We start from the raw sequence: 25,892 nt of genomic DNA on the forward strand, positions 1-25,892 counted from the left end.
ATACATTATATTCCAAATTGTATTTCATCTCCTAGTTTTTGTGAACATTAGTGCATTAATGTGAGTTTGCAAATAGCTGTTAGAAAATACATGCAAGAATTTATACCTATGTTTCTTCTGATTTATTGGTTTAGTTGCCTGCCTTTTTGTCAGTACAAAACTACTTTGATTACTATAGCTTTTTAATGTTTTGAAATCAGAAAGTGTGGTGTCTGTAACATTGTTTCTCTTTCTAATGATTGTTTGGATCTCTGTGGTGCCTTAGGATTCCAGGGGATTTGAGGGGTGACTGTTTTTCTTTTTGCAAAAATAAAATGGGAGTTTTAAAAGGATTACATTTAATCAGCAAATAAATTTGAGCAGTATGGGCATCTTCTCAGTATTAAATCTTCGAGTGCTTGAACAAGAGTTTATTTCCATGTATTTGTGGATTTTTTCTGTTCTTTCTAATTGATTTATACTTCTTTTCCATTTTCGTGAGAAATGAAAGTATAAAATTTCAATTTTTAAAATTGCTTCAGACTTATTTGTGACAGTACAGTTGGTAGTTCCAGGAAAATGTTTTATGAGCTAATGAGAAGATTGTATATTCTGATATTCTATGTCTCTATATACCTATTAGGCCTAATTGCTTTATAGTATTTTCAAGTTTTTTTTATTAATAATCTGAATTTATTTATTACTGAAAGTAGAATATTGAAGTATTCTATTATATGTTTTTTTATTTCTTGCTGCAATTCTGTCAATGTGTTTACATTTTTTGTGACCTTCAGTTCAAGAGAAAGATATATATATATTATGCATACATATATTATTTATGCTTCCAAGCAAGAAAATTTTATTATTTAATGAACCTTATCTCTTGTGAAAGTAAAGTATATTTTTTAAAATGTAATATTTTCAACATAAAATGTGATGTGCCTACCATAATTGTGATCTCCTCTGCTCTCATAGTCTTTTTTTTTTTTTTTTTTTTGAGACAGAGTCTCACTATGTCACCCTCGGTAATACCGCTCACAGAAACCTCAAACACTTGGACTTAAGCAATTCTCTTGCCCCAGACTCCCAAGTAGCTGGGACTACAGGTGCCCACCACAATGTCTGGCTATTTTTTGTTGCAGTTGTTATTGTTGTTTTGCAGGCCTGGGATTGGGCTCGAATCTGCCACCTTGTGTGTATGTGGCCAGTGCCCCACTCACGGAGCTACCGGAGCTGAGTCTGCTCTCTTATTCTTAACATCTTTTTTTGGCATGTTTCTTCTATCACACCAATTTTAGTACATTGCTTTTATTAGATACGAAGTTGAGACTCTTGTACACAATGTAGTTGGATTTTTGATAGTCCCTTTGTGGAAGGGATTTCCATATGTCTTTTAAGTGGAGCATCTATTGCATCAACTTCATGTAATTTTTAAAAAGGCAACAACTGGGCGGCGCCTGTGGCTCAGTCGGTAAAGCGCCGGCCCCATATACCGAGGGTGGCGGGTTCAAACATGGCCCCGGCCAAACTGCAACCAAAAAATAGCCGGGCGTTGTGGTGGGCGCCTGTAGTCCCAGCTACTCGGGAGGCTGAGGCAAGAGAATCACTTAAGCCCAGGAGTTGGAGGTTGCTGTGAGCTGTGTGAGGCCACGGCACTCTACCGAGGGCCATAAAATGAGACTCTGTCTCTACAAAAAAAAAAAAAAAAAAATTAAAAAGGAACCAACTTATTCTTTCTCTGATTGTTTTCTACGTTTGTCAGAATTTGCTGTTTTTCTCATTGTTATCCTTTGTGTCTCATTGACTTTTAGAGACATAGTGTATTTTCACATTTTCTTCTCTGTATCTCTGTAAGTATTCTTTATTTTTATCATGAGAATTTCCTAAAATCTTTTGAATTTACAAGATACATTAAAATGGTGTAACTTAACATTACTTCTGTATAAAATTTTATTGTCTTTCCAATTTTATAGCACAATTAAAATGTTTTATGCACTATTATTATAACACCACAGTTTTCTTTTCTTTTTATTTCTTTATATTTCTTTTGAGACAGAGTCTCCAGCTGTTGTCGTGGGTAGAGAACTGTGGCATCACGTTCAGAGAAAGCTCAAACTCCTGGGCTTAAGTGATTACTCTTGCCTCTGCCTCCCAAGTACCTGGGATTACAGGCGCCCGTCACAATGCCTGCCTGCTTTTTGGTTGTAGTTGTCATTGTTTGGTGGGCACACTCCTGGAAAACAGGCTGGGGATTGATCAGGAGCTGTGTAGAGAACTGTGGGGCCAACGGGGGACTTTCCCTTGGGCTCAGAGAGCTGAGTTGGGAGGAGAGATCATTGGCCAGAGACAAGAGGAGCTTGTGTGCAGATGTGCCACAGACACACATGTGAACACGATTCACTGCCACCGGCTCACCTGTACTCAGGCCTGTCCCCTTTCAGCAGTAGGTGCAGCTCTACCCCTTCATCCCCCCAAAACTCTGAGAATCTTGGTGTCTCTTCCTTAAGTCCCCAGCTGTCAGTCCCCTGTTTTTGGATTCATTCCTGTCTCTCATGTCCCTTCTGCCCTCTCTTTTCCTTCTTTTTTCCCCACTCTCCCCTCTTGCTCGCCTTCTCCCTCCTCTCTCCTGGTCCTCTGCTGGGGATGCTGGCTGCTCTTGCCTCCTTCGACCAGTAGATGGCAGCCTCTCCGCAGCAATGGCACCCACATTTTTGTTTGGGCTAAAACTCAACAGGCTCTTCTCCCTCTGCACCCTGGAAGTTCTGAGCTTTGGGTGTGGTGTTCTTAGGAACCATACTGGGTCCTGGGGATAGCAGAATCCCCAGAAGCCCACAGATGGGGGAGGAGGAGCCTGGAGACATCACTGGTCTAGTTCTCTGCTTCAGAGCTGGGGCCCCAGGACACCTTTTCATTGCTCCATTAGTAAAAGAAAAACAAAACAAACAAAAAAATCGACCAAAACCAAAAACCTCTCCCGTATTTAAAATCCAGGATATCTTACAGAGCATATCAGGCAGTCTCTGAGAATTTCAGAAAACGTGGCAGCAGGGGCCTCATGCTTTCTGGGGCACAGGAGCAGAAGCAGTGTCCCGTGTCTCTCTGGACAGACGAGGTGTTTTCAGATCCGCCTTGGTGTGTACACCTACTCCACCCATTTCCCCCAGGCAGAAAGTCTTCTGTTTTCCAGGAGTGTGTTGTCCAGCTGGAAGTTCCCCCAAAGCAACTTCTGTGAGGTGGAGACCTCCTGTCAAAGGAATTTCATCAGCATCTTGCAGTGTAAAGGCAGCAAGGACTAAGTATCTGGGCACAGTCTTTGTGGTCTCGGCCTCGCAGCATTATTTGCCATCCCAGTGCAAATACCTAAGCCAGGAGAATCCTGAGGTACCCCAAGAGGGTACAGTACACCTGAAGGAGCGGGCTGCCCATTTTAGAAAACCTTGGAGACTGTTCTGTAATGGGCTGTGTGTGGTCGTGGTGGGGAGTTCAGCTGACCAATTTCCAGATTTATCATCACCAGGGTATTGGGAACATATATGAGGGTAAAATATGTTTTTACTCTTGGAAAAATGTAAAAGAAGAAAGACCTCAATTTATTTCTGTTCAATTATGTCTTCAGTGAGACAATGGGCATTTATGGAGCGCCTGCCATGTGCAAGGCTTGAGGGTGTAATGTGGGGTGAGGTCAAGTTGTTCCTTCTTTTCACAGGAGAGAGGAGAAGAAAACGGGTAAAAGACCTGGATACAGAGTCACACAGACCCATGCATCTTCCAACCAGCCAGTCCCTCTCTGCTCATTTTGTGCAGATGGGAGAGGATGTTCCCAGGACACAAGGGCATCTTAGTCTGGGGCCTGGCATGAGCTCAGTAACACCCAGTGTCAGAGGCTACCCTCTCGCTTGGTATCCCTGTAGGCTCCAGTTTCTTCCTAGAACAAGGCTGGACGGCTTCTCCAGGTGGCATAAGGAGGGAAGGTTAGTGCATGCACTGGGGTCAAGCTGCCTGGGTTCAAATCTCCTGTCTTCTGCCGCCATTAGCTATGAGCCCTTGGAAAGTTCCACCATTCCTTTGGGCTGAAGTGTTCTGCCTGTGAAATTGGTCATAATTATTGTTCTGGCATAGCTATAGCCATGTGGATTGAATAAGAAAATCCATCCAAAGAAGGCTCTTTACATGGTGCCTAGCTCATGTAAGCCCCTACTGAACACAGGCTGTTATTCTGTCCTATTGTTTTATCTTCTACGCTCTGCCAGATTTGAAACTGAGATTCTGAAGAGACTGATACCAGCTAATGGATTTTTCACTCTATGATTCAAAAAGAGTTTTGTTTGGTTTTGTTGGGGAAGGGATTTTCAACCACTGCTGATCTGGTCCCATGTCCCCAAAGACACGAGCCATTTCTGGACTTGGTGCCAGCATCACATGAGTAAGTAGAGGCAGTGTCCACCTGTCAGCTGTGTCTCTGTGAGGGAGGCTGAGACAGCACCAGCGTACAGAAGGTACACAGTTCATTTTCTGGGGTGAATGGACAATTTCCCATTGCAGGGCCCAGACTTTCCTGCTGTTCTATCCTGCATTCTTCCCCCATCCGATCCTGCCCATCCTTAGGTTCCAGCCTCAGACTTCCTTGAGACCATTCCCTATGACTCACCCTCCCATTCGATCATCTGTTTACTTGCTCAATTAGTGCATGTGCATGCCAGGCCCATGACAGATCCCAATAGGGCAAGGATGGACAAATCCTTATTACTGTCTGCCAGGAGATGGCCGTGGGGTAGGCAGACAAGTACCTGGGTGACTACAATTGATTAGGCAGTGTCCCCATGACACCTGTTCAGGCCTGTTTTAGGGGAAGGGGTTGGTCTGAGTCCTAGAGGAAGTTATTAAGTGCCTGTGACACAAACAAGGCCTTCACAACTGGGAGCAGCTTTCTCTGATCCCTCAGGGAGGCTGCCCTGCTCCAAGAGGCCGGAGAGGATGCAGAGGGTATGGAGGGGTGGAGGCATGGACAAGGAGCAGGGCTGGAGAAAGACAATGACCATGCTATGAAGATGGCTGCCTCATCCAGGTGGCTCTGGGGCTCACAGGGCAGAGCACCCGTGATTGGAGCAGAAAAAGAAAGGGCAGAGTGGAGACCCCAAGCACTGCAGGGGCCTGGACTCAGCCTGGACAGAGGTGGCTCTTTTTCAGCACCCAGAGGTAACAGGAGGTGGGCAGTTCACAGCAACCTTCGGATGTGCCTAATTCATGTGTGTAGCACCTGTGGTGTCTCATGAAGGGATGTTAAAAATAAATGGTAACCATTTGCTACAGTGTTGAACAAATGGCATCAGCTCGATGGGTCTCAATTCCAAAATGCATTCTTCCAACCCTGGCAGTTTTCAAGACCCTTACTTGGTGAGCTTCCCCAGAGCATTTGTCTGGGCCTGATTCACTAGAAGGGCTGCTGGGAGGGTCTGAGCCTCTAGGATGGAGGTGGACCTGCTAATAATCCCCCCAGAAGGTCTCTCGTCAGAGGGATTCTCATGGGTGCAGTCAGCATTTTGTCCCAAGGGTACTTTTCAGCACCGTGGGACACCTCCCCCATCCAGCCAAGGCTTTGTAGTTCTCAAACTTCCTAATGCTACAACCCTTAAATACAGTTCCTCATGTTGTGGTGACCCCAAACCATAAAATTATTTTTGTTGCTACTTCGTAACTGTAATTTTGCTCCTGTTGTCAATCTTAATGTAGATATCTGATATGCAGGATTTATTTTCATTGTTACAAATTGTAGGTTGAGAACCGCTGCTCTAGGGTCATGCAGCTATTCACTTGGTCACCTCATTCTCAGCCTAGGGTTCATTTTTTCTCCACAAGAAAAATATAATAGATTACTTGGCCAGAGAAAGTAAACCAGGACAGAGGAATTAACTTCCCTTTTTGTTCTGTGACTCAGAACTTCTGACAAGTGATTACCAATGGTTCCTCCTTTTCTGGCGGTGCCTGTGTGTTGGTAAACCCCAGACTGTGCTGATAATGTAGAAACTCAGGTCATCCCCAGGGCTTCCACCACCCTCGGTGTCCTGGGCATTCCCAAGCTGGTGTGTTCAAGTGCAAAATTTTATATAATAATACATGCACATGAACTAGTAAATTGATGAATACAAACTAGATGCAACAAAAGTTTTTAGAACTTAGCCTGGCCTCACATTAAACATGGGCATTACTTCTACAGAAAAGTGAATTTTTGGATCCATACAGAAAACAAGGTCAAATCTGAAAGCTCAGCTTCCAAACCTCCTCCTTGTTTATAAAGATGTTTTAATGTGGTTTCTGTCCATTCCTAGGTCAAGAATGTGTTAATAAGAACATGAGAGGCTGATGAGAACCTCTGGTTTAAGCACACACACAACAATTACCTCTACTTTCTTCCACTTAACGAGTTCTGTGACTTTAGATTTTAGTTCCTGGATTCCTCTAGAATCAGATCCTGAGAAAAAGATTTGGGCAAAGGCAGTTTTTTGTGGGGTATAAGATCCCAGGGTACAGAAGGGAGGCTGGGGATATGAGACAGGGAACACGGGAGTCTCACAGTAGCTTCCTCAGTCCTGCTGGGGACCCTCATGGGAACCATATGGGTCAGACCCAAGGAAGCTGGGGTCTTTTACCTGGTCCCGCAGAGCCATGCATGACATTGTGACATTACCTTCCTTTCGTCATGTTTCTGTTTGTTTCTGTCTTCTCTTCCCAGACTCCTGCTCAGTTTCAGCTATCTGCTCTCTTCTAGCCGGGACAATTCCAGATGCCCGACAGTGGGGTCCTGAATTCACAAAAAGTGTTCTCTTTGTCTTTTAGGAGCTGACTCAGATCTTAGTCTTCACACCTGACAGGACACTGGCATCCCCACCACCAACACAGCTCCATTGCCCTGCTCATCCCGCAAGTTTAAAATGAAAATGATGGAAAATTAGTCAAACCGAGAAGCCACAGCAAGTCTTTCCTCCTCATCTGGCTGAAGCCTTAGTGCCCCTATTGCTGCCACCTGTCCCTGCCCCCTGGAGTGTACCTCCATCCTCATGCTTGCGTGTGCACACGCACAGACACACACACAAACACACACACTCATACCGGTGTGGCCAACACCCACTCAAGCACACATCCCAATTTCAGGTTCCCCATCTTGATGGCTAAAATACTCCCAGTGACCAACACACAGCCCTTTTCTCCTACATTGCCATTTTACGTTACTTGAATGCTTGTGTTAATCTAATAGTTTAGATTTATGTTGGGTTCTGTAGCACATTATATTTTGATCAATACTAACATTCCAACATTTAGATGGAATAAGATAAGAAAACTCTCTTAATCACTGCACTTGGGTTCCATCAGCTGTCAATAATTCATCATTTGAGTCCTTCAGACAGATTCACAAGTTTGAATATAAGGCACCCATCATGGAAATTAACTTTAGGGGCAAAATGATGTGAAAAGTCACACAACTTCTCCAGGAGGCAGATAGTGTGTTTCAGAGATGAGTCAACTCTTGACACATTTATGTGGAGGAGGCAGGCTGGCAGCATTGAAGCAGCAGTTTGATAGGGGCCCAGGCGGACAGGGACTGCTGGCAGGGCATCACTCAGTGTCCTGTAAACAGAGCTCTCTGCTGGCACCAAGAGTCTTGTGCCATGCACCAAACACAATGCACCATGAACCACTTGAAGCTGGAGAGGGTGCAGTTGTGCTGTGTGTTAGGCAATATCAGGCACGGATCATGTCAGGTGAAGGCATCTCTTTTGGTGGAATTCTGCTTGTCCTGCTCTCATGGTGAATTCTTGGGAAGCAGAACTGGAGTTAAGGACTGAGGTCATTAAGGTTGAACTAATGTGACCAATAACTTATTCTCAGGAAGGGAAAGAGACTAGCAATATGTGTGTTGTCAAGCCCAGTGGGCAGCTGGAGCTTTGGTGGACTCCAGGAGTTACCGCACCTGAGAGATGAGGACAGTCCATTTTCCAGACAAATCACCACCCACCTTGGAGGAGGGCAACTTGAACCCTAGACATGAACTCCAAGGCACTTCCCATTTTTGGGAAGGCTTGCCTCTGTATCCTTGGGAAGTCAAGAAAAGCCTTTAGTAGCATGTAAGATGGTCATACGGGCATTTACAGTGGGTGGATTTTGGCATTTAGACATGGGGACCAAGTAGACAGGGCAGGGCAGCTCAGACATGGTCCCTCCAGACATGCCTGCAGTCAAGGAGGAGAATGAGACCAGGCCGACTGAGCAGGTCATTGGGTGTCAGGCTGGACTGCACTGCCCACCTTCCCACCTTTTCCTCAACCCCACTTTCCATGAGAGACTTAGGCATTTGAAGGAGGCCGGGAGGCACATACAACAGTACAAAGCTCAGTTTCTCTACCTGGCTTCATATTATTTGGCTTTGATTCCTGTAGCTATCTATAGGATGATGACTACTAATCTTAGAATTGTTTTCTCCTATCTCTAGGGATGTGGATATGCCATTTAAACTTTGGGATAGAGATGCTTATTAGGGTTAGCACAGCTCATCTCCATTTCTTCTGTGTAAATAGACAAACAAATTTGTCCTCAATTTTGCTGACTCAAGTGTTCAAGGTGCAATAAGCCTAGAGCCTTAGTGATCCAAAGTAGGTTTGTGTTGTCCCGCAGCAGGACAGTGAGCAGAAAGCTCAGAGAGAAATGTGGGGAACACTCAAAGAACCTTAGTTACAGTGTTCTCTCCGTGAGATTTCTGTTTCTGCTTCATGTTCAGAGGCAATAGTAGTGAATACTCCAATTCCTGTGTCTCCTGGTACCCCAAAGAAAGATGAGATATTTGTAGACCTTTTTGTCTAGTTATTCTTTACCAAGGAGGCATGTTTAGAGCAACAGAGATGACAACCCTCTGAACTTCTCTCTATGAAAGGGGTGTTCAATAGTGAGGGTTCACAGAAATGTCTTCTGCTTTTAAACTCCAAATGCTTTAAGAAATTCCTTGACATTTAGCGTCTTTTGACATACGCTATTTTGGGTGCTACCAGATAATTATTCCCTTGCTTTTAACTATGCACAATCTGAATGTAAAACCTTGTGCATAAAGTCTTACGCATGCTTATTGAGACTCCATGGCAAATTTGTGCATGTGTAAATCATGTGGCTTTCACTCTCCAAGTCCATTCTCTGCACCATATACCAGAAAGTCATGGGCTTCTCCCTTCCCCCTCAAGGAGAGGGCGCCCTTGTCATCATCAGCAGCATTATGTCGGAACATCTTTGTATTGCAAAAATCCACTATAACTTCATTGCTATTGGAGAAGTGGTTAATAAATGAAGGTAGCACAAAATATGATTTCAAATCAGTTAATAAAATTATTCATGTAGATTTAAAATAGTTTTTACAGTTGATTTAACATTTGTGACTGGTTTATACATGATGATACAAGTTGATGTTTGCATCTTTGCAATTTTATTTCAATTTAAAAACAGTACAATTGTAACTTTTTTTCCAATAATGGAGCCTTTGAGAATTAAGCTTGTCTTTTCTTAAAACACATTTTATGAAAATGATTTTAATATGATTTTAACTATATTTCTGAGGAGTATTTGCAAGGAAACTCCTTTAATAGGACTTAAACAGAAGATCCTTTTGAGACCAAGGTGGATGGTTTTTAAGAACGAGGCCTTGTTTGTGGGAGAATGACCTGAATCTTTTCTACAGTTGAAGAAATTTCTGAAGTTTCTAGAAATAGTTTATTAAGGATATGAGTCCAATTGGAGTAAACATTGGCTCATATTCAGTTGGTTGCCTGGATCACACTGGGACCAGGCCAGCTGGATCTGTGCAAAGAAACAGGCAACTGGCAGTTTCTTTTGGTTTCATGGGCCTCTGCATGGGTTACCTTTGGATCATTCATGTCTAAATTTTGTCTTACTTTAGTAGATCTTATCTTAATAGCTGGGTGACTGGTGCGCAGGTGTCATATTTGGTCCTATTGATTTAACTTCTGAAAGGTCCCCTGTTGTCTTGTCGTGCACCTACAGAGTGCATCCTGGGCTGAAAGGACACGGTCCTTGACACTCACCTCCCTGGCCACAGTCAGCTGCACTCAACCATCTGCCATCGTAAGGGGCTGTGGCCACAGGGCCTCCCAGGGTAGCACAGTGTACCTTGCCAAGGACACTCACCACAGCTCCAAGGCCCAGAGCCTCAGTAGCGAAGGAGATCCAGGGGAACAGGAGAAGTAGGCAACACACTGACCCTTTGGCCCTATCTGGCTCTGCTTTTCTGATGCTGCAGATACAGATAACTGCACTACTTTATGAATTGTATGTTATTACAAACTGATGATAAACAATGACTCTGATTCTTTTGTGAATTTATTTTCCCTGGAACCTAGAAACCCTTTTAAAATCCCCTGAAGTGCTTGTCACATAAGAAAAAGCCAAGTCCGAGTGTTGGATGTGAACCGGCTCTGATTCAGGGGAGATTTGGTGAACCCCAGGAACACTCTGCCCAGGAAAGGGAGGAGAGGCTCTCAGAAAGGGAATGGGGTCTCTATGTCCTCTTGGTTCAGGGCCCTGGAGCAGAGGGAAGCACTCTGACAGGCACAGGTAGTCCCCCAGCCATCACCCTGATTCCCCAAATGTCCTTCCATGGAAGCAGGAGAAGCAGAGTTCAGACACTTCTCCCTGCTGTGGCTGAGAAAATCAAAAGCTTCAGTGTCCAGTCAGGGTTTATATTTAAAAAGAAAAATATTTCAAGAGTGTTTGAGGTGAGAAATCAGACTGCAAATGATCCACAAAAAGCATATGTACAGCATCTAGAAATAATTACCAACAGCTCAGAAGAAGCAAGGGCCTACAGAAGCTTCCCAGGGGGCTTTCATTTACCAAAGGTTCAGCCACTTATGACAACAACTGGGGGGTGCTTAGGACCTGCGGCAGGAGTGGCACCTTGTGTGTGTGTGTGTGTGTGTGTGTGTGTGTGTGTGTGTGTGTCTGTGTGTGTCTGTGTGTGTGCGCGCAGGGTCAGAGAGACTCAGATCCTGGTGTAGCTGAAAGGAGAGATGGTACAGTCCAGCCTTTGACTCTGGCTGTAGGCACAGACACCTACAAAGTGCTTTCAAAACTGTAGATCCTGGGCAGAGCTGGTATCCTCCAGAGTCACTAATCTTGTTGCTGGAACCTTGGGGCCAGACAGGGAGCCTCAAGAGAAATCAGATGTATGCTGAGAACCACCCCCTGAAGGCTACCACACATCCTGAAGTCCAAATGCTGAGGGACTGGGGACCTACATTTTGTCTCTTGTAATGGATGGTTCTTGTTTATTCCCAGGCACTGGGGAAATGCAGGGCAAAGGGTACACACACAGGATCTTCTGCTACTGGACCTCTCAGCAGCAAAATCTCTGGAGGGGACAAGAGGACTGGGCCATCCTCCACTACTGAAACTTCCAGGATTCCTCAGAGCTCCTTGATAGCCCCCTGGGCTTCTTCAAACCCTTAGACCCTTACTGCTTTGGGGTTTACTTCTGATTTTTGTTCTCTGGCCATCTGTCAGTTAAATATTTATTCAAAAATAAAGAGAAATACATACCAAATATTTAACTAGTCCCAGGAAATAGTTGTAGAGTGGCTGTACATTCTTAAGCACAGAGCCGGTGGAAGAACACATGATTTATTCTTCCATGCAGAAGAAAGGGTGGAGTGACTGCCCAGGCCTTAAATCCCCCTGCAAAATGGCCATTCAATAAAAGCTCAGGACTTTCTTTATCCATTCATTGGCCTTATTTTTTATTTTTGAAAATTAATACATCCACGGGGTGGGTTATCAATAGCTTCTTCCCCTTAATCACTGCTCCATAAATGTCTCTGAACAGAGTGATTTCACATCCATAGCTAGATTACTGAGTGAGGCCTAGGGTGACGAAGGGAAAGAGAGCAGGCAGAAGTGACTTTCTTGGCTGCTACAGGGACCAGGGAACTAGGGAGGGAGACCAGGAAAGCCTTGGGCTGGAGGCTCCACGTGCTTGTGCCAAGACTGAGTGTGGCTCCTGCAAAAACAGTCCCACCCTGAATGGGGAGGCTGAGCTCTTGCCAAGGAGGTGCCGGGGGCCCGGGCTTCTGAAGTGGCTGCAGCAGGCAATCTCAGCAGGAAGGTCAAGGGCAGATGTGTGTCTACTCCTAACAATCTGTAGACTTGATTGGCTTGACTCACCCAGAGCCTCTGACAGCCTGGAATTGGTGGTTGATGTTTAGAACTCCAGGGATTTCACATAAAAATATGTTTCTGGCTTCTTGGGAACTTTCAAAAGGCTTTGGGCCCTCAAGCTGTTTGGCTGACGAGCCATGGTCAGCCAGAGCTGCTGGCCTTCTGACAAAAAGGGCCTGGCTCTGGGTGCCCAGTTCCACCCAGACCATGTCAGGAACCGGAGTTACATGCTATATGCTCAGGTGGGTGGGCTTCCTGCCACTTGAACATCTGGTCTTTCTTCACCCACTGGGAAAGACTCAGACTAAGGGGAGGCAGGGAAAGCCAGGGAACATGGGACAAGGCTGTGGTGGATGCTGTCAGGTGGAGTAAAGGAGACACTCGCAGGTCTGGAGGCTCGGGTGACCATCCTGGCTCTGCTCTGTTATACCAGGAGCAAGAGGGGAGAAGGCGGAGACCCATCCATAGACTCAGCTGTCCCTCAATAGGCCCATTTGACAAATGTCTTTCTACAATCCTTAGAAATCCCTGGCCTGCTGGGGGGGCTCTCCATCCCAGCTGTGCAGACCCCAAGGCAACCTTTGTAGATCTGGGACAAATAGGCCTGTATACTTTATGGACAGGCAACATCTACTTTAAGGAAGGGGTGCCCAGGAGGGTCATTACTCGGTTTTTCTGAAGAAAAGGAACCCAGAAAGGTCCTGATTCACCAAGCTTTATGCAGATCTGTGTGCTAGGTTTCTGCTTGGGGTGGAGCCAGCAAGGGAGGTGGAGCCAGATGTGCCGAGGACTCAGAGGGGACTTCCTGGAGAGAGCATGTGAGCTGTGGGGATGTGGGTGTCCCCAGCAGAAAGCACAGCCTAACAGCTGTTAGCATAAAGTGCAAAGAGTCCCTCTTTGGTGTCTCTAGCCCGCTATTCTTTTCTTTCTTTTTTTTTTAATAAATTTTTTATTTCAAATTTATATGAGGGCACAAATTTTTAGGTTATATTATTCTCACTTCCGAAGTAAAGTTCAAGATGTAGAGGAACCCCTCACCAAGGGGGCTTGCTAAACACTGTATCATTGTGCACATTAGGTGGGATCCACCAAATACCTTCTCTCCTCCCATCAACTGCCCTTCCAACATCCCCCTCCCATTTTCTTCCTCACCTCTCCCCCTTTCTAGACTATATTTTTGTTTTGTCATTTATATAAGGGTGTAGTTGTTTATATATTTGGTTTCATATTGGTATTGAGTACATAGGACTTTTTTTCTTGAGATACTTTACTAACAAGAATGTATCTCCATCCAGGTAAACATAAAAGATGTTAAGTCTCTATCTTTTTATGGCTGAATAGTATTCCATGGTATGCATGTACCACAATTTGTTAATCTCTTCATGTGTTGATGAGGGTGCAGGTTGCTTCCATGACTTGGCAATTATGAATTGAGTTTCAGTCAACACTCTGGTGAAAATGTCTTTGTGGTAAAATGATTTTGTAGATGCTTAATAAGGGGATTGTGAGATCAATGTGAACCTCCATAGAGTTTATATCAGTTTGCAATCCCACCAGCACTGTAAAAGTGTTTCCTTTTCTCCACATCCACACCAGCATCTGCAGTTTTTGAGAGTTTGTGATATAGGCTAATTTTACTGGAGTTAGGTAATATCTCACCTGAGTGGTTTTGATTTGCATTTCCCTGATGATTAAAGACGATGAGCATTTCTTCATGTGTTTGTTGGCTATTCATCTGTCTTCTTCAGAGAAGTTTCTGTTCATGTCTCTTGACCACATAGAAGTGGGGTTGTTTGCTCTTTTTGTGGTGATTAGTTTGAGTTCTCTGTAAATTCTAGTTATCAGGATTTTGTCAGATTCATCACAGGAGAAATTTCCTTCCATTCCTAAGGCTATCTGTTTGCTTTGTTTGTGGTACCCTTAGCTACACAGAAACGTTTTAGCGTGATCAAATTCCATTTATTTATTTGTAGTGTTGATAGATTTGCCATGGGTATATTCCTCATATAGTTTTTCCCAAGGCCAATATCTTGAAGTGTGTTTTCCTCACACTCTGTTGTACATTTTCTATTGTTTTATGTCTTAAATTTAAATCTTTTATCCAGTGAGAATCAATCTTTTTCAGTGGTGAGAGGTGTAGGTCAAGTTTCAGTCTTTCACATGTGGCTGACAGGTTCTCCTAGCATCGTTGGTAATATAAGAATTATTTTTCCTAGTGGGTCCTTTTGTTAGGCTTATCAAGATCATATGTCTGTATGTGGCTGGCTTCCTCTCTAAATTCTCTAATCTATTCCATAGGTCTGAATCTCTGTTTTTGTGCAGTGCCTTGTTATTTTGAGCACTATAGACTTGTAGTATAATATGAAATCTGATAACATGACGCCTTCAAATTTATTGTTATTTGTAGCTGGCTATTCCTGGGATGCTAGTGTGGAAGCTGGATGGGCATTCTAAGGCCTCTTCCTTGCAGGTTTTAGGGCATCACTCTGCCTGGTAGATGCTGGTGGTGTTAAATGGTTTCCTTGATCTTCTATCTCCTATTGTCATCATTAGGATTCCGAAAAGCCAGCCTGTTGTCTGGTTTAGGAGGCTGGAGACTCCTGCAAACTTTTTCTCATTTTGATGGCTCCTAATTACTCAGGAGCATAAGTGGCTAAGTCTTCAATTTCCCTTTCCATCCTACAGTCTCTTGGTACCCCCCCTTCCCTGATGTCATTTCCACTGTGTGAGAAAGAATAGCACCCTGGGAATCCACAATGGTGTCAGCCTAGCCAATGTGGACTCTGACAGTCATTAACTGTTTCCTAGAGGAGGCTTTCCTGAAGATGGGGTCACTCCACTTTGTCTTCAGTAAGTGATTTGTTCATAATTGACCGTGAAAAGAAAAGGGAAAACGGCAGGGCAGTCCCAGAAAAGTAGAGTGGAGGGAAGACAAAGGAGCCTGTGTGGCCTTTTGTGGCCTGCTGAGAAAACCAGGAGGAAGGAGCTTGAGCACCACCCAATGCAGAAAAGCCACATCTTCAAATCCCCAAGCCATGGGTCTCACCTACTCCTAACCTGGGCAGTCGGGGGATCAAATAATAATTGGAATTCTTAGAACACCCCCAAGTTTTGGTGTTGCCCATGATCCCACCATGAATTGAGGACTGGAGGCAAAGGTATGTTTCCCCAGTTTAAGAGGATGTATCGCGTGATTATAAGATGTACTGAGAGTTGCAGAGACAGGTGGCTTTTAATTCCATCTATTCTCCCTTAATTGCAAAATACTAATTACATTACATCATGTCTTTTGGTTAGTGAAACTTATTTGGAGTAGTCTATCTGATCCTTCCCATCTAAGGAGGGGAAGTCAGTCCTTCCCACTGACTTTTGAGAATTGAGAGATTTCACTTAAAGCAGAAAAATAGGCCCTTCAGCCAGGAAATTGAGAGTCTGTGATTCTGTGGGAAGGAGGACTCCACAGAGCTGAGTATTCCAAAGATAGGCTTCCACCCAGGCCATGCAAACACTGGGCTGCTAATAATGCAATGATCAGACCCTGCAACTTCTTTCCATTCTTTATTTTGTCCCATTTTTGAAAAATCTGACCCATATTCCTGACTTACAAAAGAGGATGTGAAACAAAATTTAATTGAAATAAATTACACATTGCCATATTCCCACATAAAGGTTTCGAGAAGCCAGTGAAATCCACACTTTGACGATTTTCAGCTCTCTCTGTGATAGGAGCCTTTCGCCATGTACAGGACAGGGCATCATCAACCATGAGGAGGTGTTTGTCCTTGAATGCTGAATTAGCAGCCAACATTATGGCCATAGCCACAGATAACGGTGTTGGTCTGTTGGACCTGGCCTCTTTTTCTGAGAAATATGCAAGCATTAGTACCTTTGACAGATGATAAAACTGAAGTCTTGACATTAGGAGCTTGCTGAAGGGCATGCAGCTTTTAAGTGCTGGAACTGGAGCTGTCTCCCAAGCTGAGAACCAGGTGCTCTCCTTGCTCCTGGGAATCCACAATGGTGGCAGCCTAGCCAGTTCAATCATTTGAATGTGTTTGAAGTAATTTGGGGCTTCAAGCTAAGACTGGACATGACATTAACCTGTTGTTTTGAAGATTCAGAGAGATATTTATCCATGACGCATAGTATGCTGAAAACTTGTCTGTGTTTGCAGAGAGAGGAGAAAAAAGAGGCTTTTTTTTTTTTTTTTTTTGTAGAGACAGAGTCTCACTGTACCACCCTCGGTAGAGTGCTGTGGCCTCACACAGCTCACAGCAACCTCCAACTCTTGGGCTTAAGCGATTCTCTTGCCTCAGCCTCCCGAGTAGCTGGGACTACAGGCGCCCACCACAACGCCCAGCTATTTTTCGGTTGCAGTTTGGCCGGGGCCGAGTTTGAACCCGCCACCCTCGGTATATGGGACCGGCGCCTTACCGACTGAGCCAGAGGCGCCGCCTTTTTTTTTTTTTTTTTTTTTTTGAGGGATGCTCATTTCTCTTTACCCATTCCAGCTTTTTAAGCTTCTTTGATAGGGGTGAGGAAAAGGAGTTTAGAGAGTTTAACCATTTGGGTAAGATTTCTGATTCGTTGTGGTTATTGCTGCAACAATATGGCTGTCAGATAGGAAATGAAAGAAGGGCAGCCTGAGCCTTGATCAGGTATATGGATACACTTGTGTGTTTGTAGTGATCATCAGTGACCAGGATCAGACTTCCTGAGCCTGCATCCCTGTGCATCATGCAGAAGAGTGTGTGCAAAAGCTCTTAGCAAGTGACACAGCCTGGTGCTAATAGTGATGGTGAAAGGAAAAAGAAATAGAAAATAAAAAAGAAAGGCTGACATGCTTTTTTATTCAGGGCTTCAAGGAACAGAATTGGGTTTTATTTCTAGATACTAGAAATTGAAACTTTCAGTGTGGCTTTTTGTTTTGCATGTATTTAAAAAATAAAATAAACTACTGGTTGTTTGAAAGCAAATGAGGCTCCCTCTTTCCTTCCTGAAACATCTCCCCATCCCCAGTTTTAGCGAAACTGTGTGTGTAAACAGTATCTTAATTGACTTCAGGTTAAGGAAGTCTGGAAAACAAGTTAAAATTTATAAAACCTAATGGACATCCTTGAGACCTCTTCACATCCTTGAGACCTTCACCTCTCAAGGTCTCATCCTTGAGACCTCCAACTACAGGGATTTATTTACCAACCACAAAGTGGGTGCAGGATGTTTGCTACATATTCAGTGGGTGGAAACAAATAGCAGAAATATTGGACTAGTGTGCTAGAGGACTACATTTGGGGAGAAAAGATTCTCCCTGCAAAGCAGAGGGCCAGTCCCAAACTTGGTCCCAGATGATCAACCCTCACAATGAAGTTGGTAATGGAGGCTCATTTAGATCTCTTTCATGTCTAATCTCTCTCTCTGTTTAGTGTTGTGTCTATTTTGAGATTCAGAAAGGAAGTATTTTAATTTGCAAAGTAAATTGTTTTTTGGTTGTTTATTAATGATCATGTACATTTTTCTGTTTGATCAATTGGAGCCAAATCTCGGCCTTTAGGTTTCACCTGTAAAGCGGGATCATGGGCTTCTTTGGTAGTTCAGAGAGGCGGCATCTGGAGCCACAACACCTGGTTTAAAACAACAGCTGCCCTAGTTCCTGCTTCACATGGGCACATTATTCACTGTCTTTCCTCCTCAGTTTTTGAACCTGAAAAAGGGGAGATCATAATAATGGGACTTACCTTTAGGGTGATGTGAGGGCTGAATGGCACACAATCCCTCATCTCATTCTTAAAACAAACAGCTAGTATCTGATTTAAAAAAATCTCCCACCCATGAATAATTTTTCCCCCTTTTGGCAATGTTGGATTTTTTTCCTTTTCATTTTAGTAAATCATTTTGAAGGATTTTCATAGCTTGACTGAATATATTGGCTGGCTACTAGGAATTTTATGACCTGGGGTTGGGGGCTCAATGAGGCTGCTTCTAACAGTCTGAGTTACAAAAGGTAGAAGAACATGTTTGCAGAGGAGTTTATGGGGCAGGTAGAGCAGATCAATTTGTGTAGACTAGATGCCTCCTGAACAAAATCCCCAGTATCTTAGAAAAGCAAACTAATCCAGATGGCTGACTAGCTGGACAGGCAGAGTTTCGCAGCCTCTTTCTGTATTAGGTGGTCACCTCTACTGTCCCACACCCCACATACACATGCCAAAAAAGACAGACTTAGCATCTGGGCCAGTTATCCCAAAATTTAACATTTGTAGTGCTCCACGACGACTGCACATTGAAAAGTTTATGCTTCCCCATCATCCCCTTTTTATTTTGTAATTGTCTGTTGTTCACAGTACTGATTTGTAGAATTGGGCATGATAAAGAGTAGTTATTTTAAATTTATCCAATATGCCCATCTGTATGGATAGAGACGGCGGGTATGGACCAAAGTGTCTCATTTCTTTATGAAAGGAAAGATGTGCCATTCCCTCTCACACATACTAGACTGACATTAAAACAATACAATGGCCCTGAATGTTGATAAATGTGACTGCTCTTGTGATACTGTTTTTGGTGAGATGACTGCAACCCATATGGGCTCCAAGAAATACATTAATGTTTTCATGAAAGATGTGCACATGTAGTAAATTATCTGCAAATAACCTTGGGTATCAGCTTACAGTGGACTGGATATTTATTTACTTAAAGCATTTTGTGTTGGTGGTTTCATAGGTCTGCTCCTACCTCATGTGTCATTTTGGAGGAGGCAGTGCACAGCACAACTTTGGCAAAAGCCAAGTTACAATATTGGCTCCCCTCCCATTTTAAAATTGTATGATGAAACAAACTACAATTAAGGGTTGATGTGGTCATTTTAAGTGAAACAATGCAAAACAGGAAATGATTGAACCAGTAGAGATCACCCACTACTTTATTTAACTGGGTGTGTACGGGCAGGCAACTCCTCTGCTGAGAGAAAAAGCACACAAAACATCACCCAGTCCTTCTGACATTGGTATTTAGACAAGGGTGCTAGAAAGCAGAGATTGGAAACTCTAACACCACAGATGCCTGGCTGCTGAAGCCCAGCAGAGATGCCACTTGGATGCCAGGCAGTAGTTATCACTAGGACCTGGCACTGAATTGGCTGCTTCCAGAAAGATCTTGCCAGACCTTTTCACTTCTCTGGAGAAAATGGAAATCCATGTTGTTATGTGATTTTTTTTGGACTTTTTTTTAAGGTAACATTGCCCATTCATTACTTTTTTTTATTATTTAATAGTTTTGGGGACAGAAAAGTAAAAATAAATGTGTGGCTGCAGCTTGTAACCTTTGGGAAGGATGGATGTATTTATGTGTACAGGAGTGATGGGATCTATGATACTGCCACTGAGCCACCATGGGGAAGAGAATGTGGACTTTGGGGACTCATAGTCAGATTGGGCAGACCCATCCCTGCCCCATGAGGAAGTGGTTAAGGTGGAGGGAGAAAGTAGGGAATGAAAAGCCAAACAGACCCTAATTTGCATTCTCTTCCCCATCCTCTTCAGCACCCCCTTCAGCACATAGGCCTTGCAGAAATGGGCTATTAAATAAACATATCCTGCTGAGACAGGGGATTAGTCCAAAGTTACAGCAGATCCTTGTAAAAGGGCATTCCTATCCTCAGTTCCCTTGGTAACTAACCAACACCCAACCTTGTAAATCTAACCTGGCAAAGGCTTGCTTTCCTTCCCCACTCCAACTGAAAGAAAGGTATAAAAACTCTCTTCTTTTGTTATGCAGGTGCAGAGAATTTTCAGATGTGAAACTTTCTGGGTCGTCCAGCCGATAAAGGACCTGATACTCAATTGAAACCGTGTGCTGGCATTTTCTCTATAATTCCACTTGCATTGGGTACAGCATTTGGAGGCCCCAGTGAGACCTCGCTAGCTGGAGTGTCCGACTCCCTGTGACGCCCCCTGGAGAGGGCAGAAATTAAGGTGAGGTGCACTCTGAGACATTCCAGGCCCTGTAATTTCCTGAACTCCTCTTGAGGGCTTTGAAGAAACTCAGATGAATTCCACCAAAATCCTCGGTCTGAAATTCCCTCTCAAGAGGTAAGTGTTCTTTTTCTAAGTGTAGTTTATTTGTGTTCAGGAAGTAACTTTACATTGCCGAGAACAGGCCAGCGAACAGTCACAGAGACTCCAGTGCCGTTGGGATGCTGCTAAGTGCCCCAGGGAGCCACATTAGTGCACAGGAAGAATGACAGGCACCCAAGAAGGAGGCACAGGGACTCCAGAAGGCTGCCCGGTAGAAACCCATGAGGGAGAGATAGGATCTCCTGAGGGTTGGCTCATGCTGAATAGACCTTTCCAGGTTCCTGAAAACACCAGGATGCCAGTGGGGAGCCTCAGCCTCAGAGGCACATTTGATTTGTTCTTTGTTCATGAGTTTGTTTGTCATTATTGTCATCAGTGTGCTGACTATTCTTAGTGTCTGTTCTGATTTCTATTCTTTTTGATTGGGTTCACAATTGTGGGAACTCAATAAAGTGAACCCCGGACACCCCTCCAATGCATGTCAAAGAACTTCACTGCTGGCTTCTCCGACAACTATGGAGTCCAGTATTCTAAGAAGCATCTCTGAGTCCTCTGTGAAGTTGAATGGCCCATATTTAATGTAGGGTGGCCTTCTACTGGCTCCCTTGACCCAACTGTCATGACTGTGGTCCATCAAGTGGTCACTGGGAAGCCAGGTCACTTGGGCCAGTTCCCCTACATTGATCAGTGATTGATTTTAGTCCATAATCCCCTTCCCTGGCTTTGTGGATGTGCAGTGGGTACAACAAAGCGAGACCACTCAAGGAGAGGATATGCTCAGATGCACCTGGTAGCTACCAACTGGCTGGCAGAAACTGGCATCTGCACTGGGAAATGTCTAAGACAAGGTAGAATCGATCCAGGGTCCCCACTATTTTAATGGAATTAGGTGTCGATCAAACCCTGGATGTTAGATTGCTGGCAGGATTGGTGAGAGGTATTGGAGAGTGTGTGTGTGTGTGGTGGGACTGAGACTGGACACCAACTGTAGACTTCCCCATTTCCCCTCATGAATCCTAGGAGAGTGTTGGTTTACCTTCTGTGGCTAAATGACAGTTTGTGTGAGAAATCGAGGGCCAAGTTAAGAAATGTATTGGAATTGTGTGCATGTGAATGCTTGGAAACTAACTCAGATGGGTAATAATAGGCAGGAGGAGTTCATGCCCCCATTCCCTTTTCATGGGGAAAATAACTGTGTGCTGGCTGCTGTCTGTATCCCTGTCTATAAAGTGTTTGCAGTTTGTCTGAGGGAAAGAGATTAGAAGCACATGGAAGAAGCCTGCCCGGTTAAGAACTGTGCTGAAAGATTTTGAAAAAGGGCTTGTGGAGAGACTACTGCCACAGGTCTCTGGGAAGACTGAAAACTTTAAACAAGAATAACTTACATGTCCTGATGTTCAGGTGATTGTGGTATTATTTAAGATAGAATTTGTTTTAAACCTGTTACTAAAGTTAAAATGTTCAAAGTTTATAGAACTGCTACCTCTATAATATTTCTAAGTTTGCTGGATTTGACCATGAGTTTATGTTCTTGATTTTAAATCTCTGAATTGGGTGAGCTCATTCCCCTACTTAGGCCAGCAACTGCAGGGCACAGCCTAGACCACATGGCTCCTTTCTTCCCTGCTCCAACTTTTCCCACTGGCTATTCTGAAAGAAACTGGATGTTCCAGGTTTTCTGCTTTCTGTTTTGGATGCAGATCCTGTCCTTGATGGCCATCTTTACTATGTGGCCATGTTTGACTTAAGGGAACAATGAAAAGACATCAGAAAGAATACTTATGTTATGGTATTGTTGCTGGAGTTTCTTTCTTTAGTGAATCCTTAGTCTCAAGGACTAAGAGTTAAGCCTATGGGCCACAGATCAATGATAAATTGGGATTTTGTTGGAGGGAGGGGCATGCAGACAGAGTGAAAAATGCCAGACACTAAGAGAAATTTTGGCCAGGACTTGGTAGATGGGAAGATGCCTTTAAAAACTGATTGAGTGTTTTAACAAATAAATGAATGCAGTCCCTTCACTGGGACAAGGTTAATAGGTTTTTATCGTAGGGAGGGGATTAGGATATTTACTCTTTGTTCAGGCTGCTTTCATCCTGGATTTGCTCAGTTCAGAGGGTGTAGTCTGCAGGGTGCAGCCTGTTTGTGCCTAGAAATGGGAATGTGATTTCTGAGCTCATCTGAGCCTAAAAAATGGGGCGTCCCTGTCTAGCCCTGAGTGGGAAAATCCTGTATCAATATTATATTCCACAAAATGTCTCTCTTTTGTAAAACATAATAATTTTATTATTTAAATTATTTGGGAAACTGAGTCTTTGTCAAAGAATAAGATTCTTGCCTTCTAAATCTTCTAATTATCAGTTTAGCCAAGTAAATAATTAACTTCATAGTAAACTGTGATCTTGTTTTCTAATAAGTAGTTTTTTTTTTTGAGAGTAAAAAACAAATAGGCAGAAAAGAAAATAGCATTTTGTAAGAAAATGATCTTATGTGGTAAATTTTGTCCTGAAACAGAATGATTATTTAAGAACGTAAAAGGCAGGACAATCTGAAACATTTAGAATGTTTTTAAATTGTCTGTGCAGGATTGAATAAAGTTCATAAAATTTTTTTTGAAAGAATTTACATATAATCCAGATGACTATCCAGTATTGCCTTTAAAATCTTTTGACTTGTCTTCTTGTTAAAGATATGTTTTCTGCCTGTAATATTTGACAAACCTTCCAAAATAAAAACCCTAATTTGTTCTTTTTCAAATATCAAGACCTCTGAAAATCTGAGAAAGAAATATTAAACTTACTCAATATACCAAAAATGTATAGAAAATATTGTCAAATATGAAATAATTTTATATAGATTATATTTATATGTATTTTCCAATATATAAAATATTGGTCTTTCTTAATATATATTATCAGTAATCATTTTAATTCATCACAAAAAGTATGTTTTGTAACTGACTGAGTTTAAAGTTTATCTTTCAAGAGAAATTATTAAAAAAGACTGAGGAATTCTCTCCGATTCAAATTTTTGGTGTCTTTGATAATTAAATAGCATCACGCTAAAGGCAAACTTCTAAGACTTTAATTAGAAAACTAATCAGTCCATAAGTATTCTTATCCTAACTTTAAATTCAGAACAAAAATCAGTAACATGGACCTCAGCTGGTTTGTTATGGTTTTTTGTTTTAAACATTGCTGATTCTTTCTGTGTTCTGTTTTCCAGAAGTCAAGAAAACCATTTTCTGTCTTTTGAACTTCAGGAATGTATATACTTATAGGCAGAATGTGAAACATTTGTTTTTCCTCTCTCCTTGATTTCTCTTGAATTTGAAAGCCATCTGTAAGTATTCCTAATTTCTGACAATATAATTATTTGCATAAGTTCAATAAGAATATATTTGGTTCTATAAGATATTATAAAAACACTGGTATTTTACCAAGGCTTTGACTGGAATAGCATTTTCAGAGGTGTCCAGACTGCCTTAAGGAATTAAAGTTGACTTTATAAGGCCAATAAAAAATAAGTTCATTGAAAAAACTGGACAGATACCCATGAATAACATTTCCTGGTCTGTATTAAATAAAGAATGTCACTTTTTGACAGGTCTGGGAACCAAAATTTGCTTGGGGATCTCAAAAGACAAAGAATTTATCCAATGCATGTAGGTATCTAATGGCACAAATTAAATCTGGACTCATGGAAGGCTTTCAAGTCTAACCTGAGATTCCTTATAAGGAGTTCCAGCAAAGGCAATTTTAAAGGGAAGAAAGGCCTAGGTAACTAACAATTATTCTTGCTGCACTTTATGCAAATGATCACACACAGTATACTGAAAGTACAGCTTATTTTGGCAATTGAATTAGTTCTGCTATTATTAGTTTTTAGTAAAGTGAGAAATTAGAGAGAGAAAATAGTTCAAAGAAAAAAAAAAACTAGCCCACCTGTATTAGATTCCAGCCTTGTCTGCAATGCCAGCTCATAAAATGAGACATAGCTGTTTTACTAAACTGATCCGTTAAATGGGACTTAGATATGGGCCAAAGAATATAAAGCTATATACAGTAATTATATTTACTCTGAAGACTTAAGTGTCAACAAAGGTCACCTGTTGGCCATTCTGAAAAAAATTGTGTAGTATTAAACGTTATCTGTTTTGTCTATCTAGATACCTTGAGAAAAAAAACTAGAACTTGAATGAGAATTTCCCAGTAAATGATGTGAATGTAACATGGCCTCATAAATGGCCCAAAACTCAACTGATATGCAAGAATATTCACTTGAATTGTCCAGAACTTTGGATCAGTTCCATAGAAACTCTTAAACCTAGGTATTATCTTAAAAACTGTGCTCAGTCTGTAGATAAGAATACTAATGTTCTCACTGTGAATATCCAGGTGAATCTTAGCCTTGAAATCTAGAACTTGCCAATATTTATAGTTAACTGCTAAATGGTTTCATTCTCTTACACTGAACCCAACCTTGACTATGTCCTTGTCAGTATAAGGAAGCCAGAGAGCCGCAAACATATGCAAGGTGGCTGAGGTCAGGCAGAAGCCAGATGAGAATTTCTGTGAAAGACTAAATGAAACATACAAACTGGCCAACCATTATATGAAATTATTAAGGGAGGAGGGAACGGGCCAATTGAGTAAAAATCCAGATAACCAAAAGCCTTTAAGCTGCTAAAGGAAAAACTATGAACAGTCCTGGTGCCAGGCCTCCCTGACCTGGCCAAGCCCTCTTGAACTATACGTATCAGAAAGAAATAGAACAGCTGAGGAAGTGCTTAACCCAAATGTATTATCCTTGGCAAGACCAGTTGCTTATCTCTGTAAGCAACTTGCCAAGGGCCCGAAGAGATGGCCTCCATACCTAAGAACACATGTAACCCCTGCCATACTAATGCAGGAGGCTGATAAGTTGACTTTGGGACAAAACTTAAGAGTCCAGGTACCATATGAAATGGTCACTGTTATGAACACCAAGGGTATCATTGGTTGATCAACTCATGCCTCACTGAATACCAAAGCTTTCTGTAGGAAAATCAGAGGTTGGTTATAGAGGTTGCATACATGAGGCCATACACTTAGGAAAGAAGCAAAAAGAAAATTGAAAGACTTCTTGGGAGACACTTTTACATTCCCCTACGTACACATGCTTGATTGTAAGCAAGGAAAAAAATCAATGAGGAAAACACAAACTCTTTTTACAGGATAGCAACTACAAAAAGGAAAGTGGTGGATGCTGAGGGGAAATGGATAAAACTACTGATCAAATTGGATTTGGCAGTTACATGAGACCTTCAGTCCTCCTGCCTGTTCCTGTTCTTTGAAAGGTGGTATCTGTGCTTCTCTGCTCAGTGAATGTGCAGCATTTGTTGAACACAGCTTCCATTTCCCCAGCCTAGATGATGTCATAGAAAATAAACCCCGGATATTACCAGGACCTGAAAACCTACAGGGAGAACAATGTGTAGGGATATATTCTCTGACTGTTACTTTAGTTCTTTGAATCTGCTTTTATCAGATAACCATTTCATTTTTTAATGAGTCATAAATTTGTAAGGAAAAGCTAAAATTAGACTCTCTTTAGAGTTATTGTAGGAATCCAGCAATATACAAAAATTGAAAG

General features: G+C 42.6%; 1 pseudogene; it reads right to left on the reverse strand.

Moving 5' to 3' along the window:
- LOC128571002 (leucine-rich repeat-containing protein 75A-like) overlaps positions 1-15,994 on the reverse strand; it is a 34,156-nt pseudogene extending 18,162 nt beyond the window's left edge.
- Between the last annotated feature and the right edge of the window lie 9,898 nt (positions 15,995-25,892).

Source organism: Nycticebus coucang, chromosome 18, assembly GCF_027406575.1.
Source record: "Nycticebus coucang isolate mNycCou1 chromosome 18, mNycCou1.pri, whole genome shotgun sequence".
Classification (NCBI taxonomy): domain Eukaryota; kingdom Metazoa; phylum Chordata; class Mammalia; order Primates; family Lorisidae; genus Nycticebus; species Nycticebus coucang.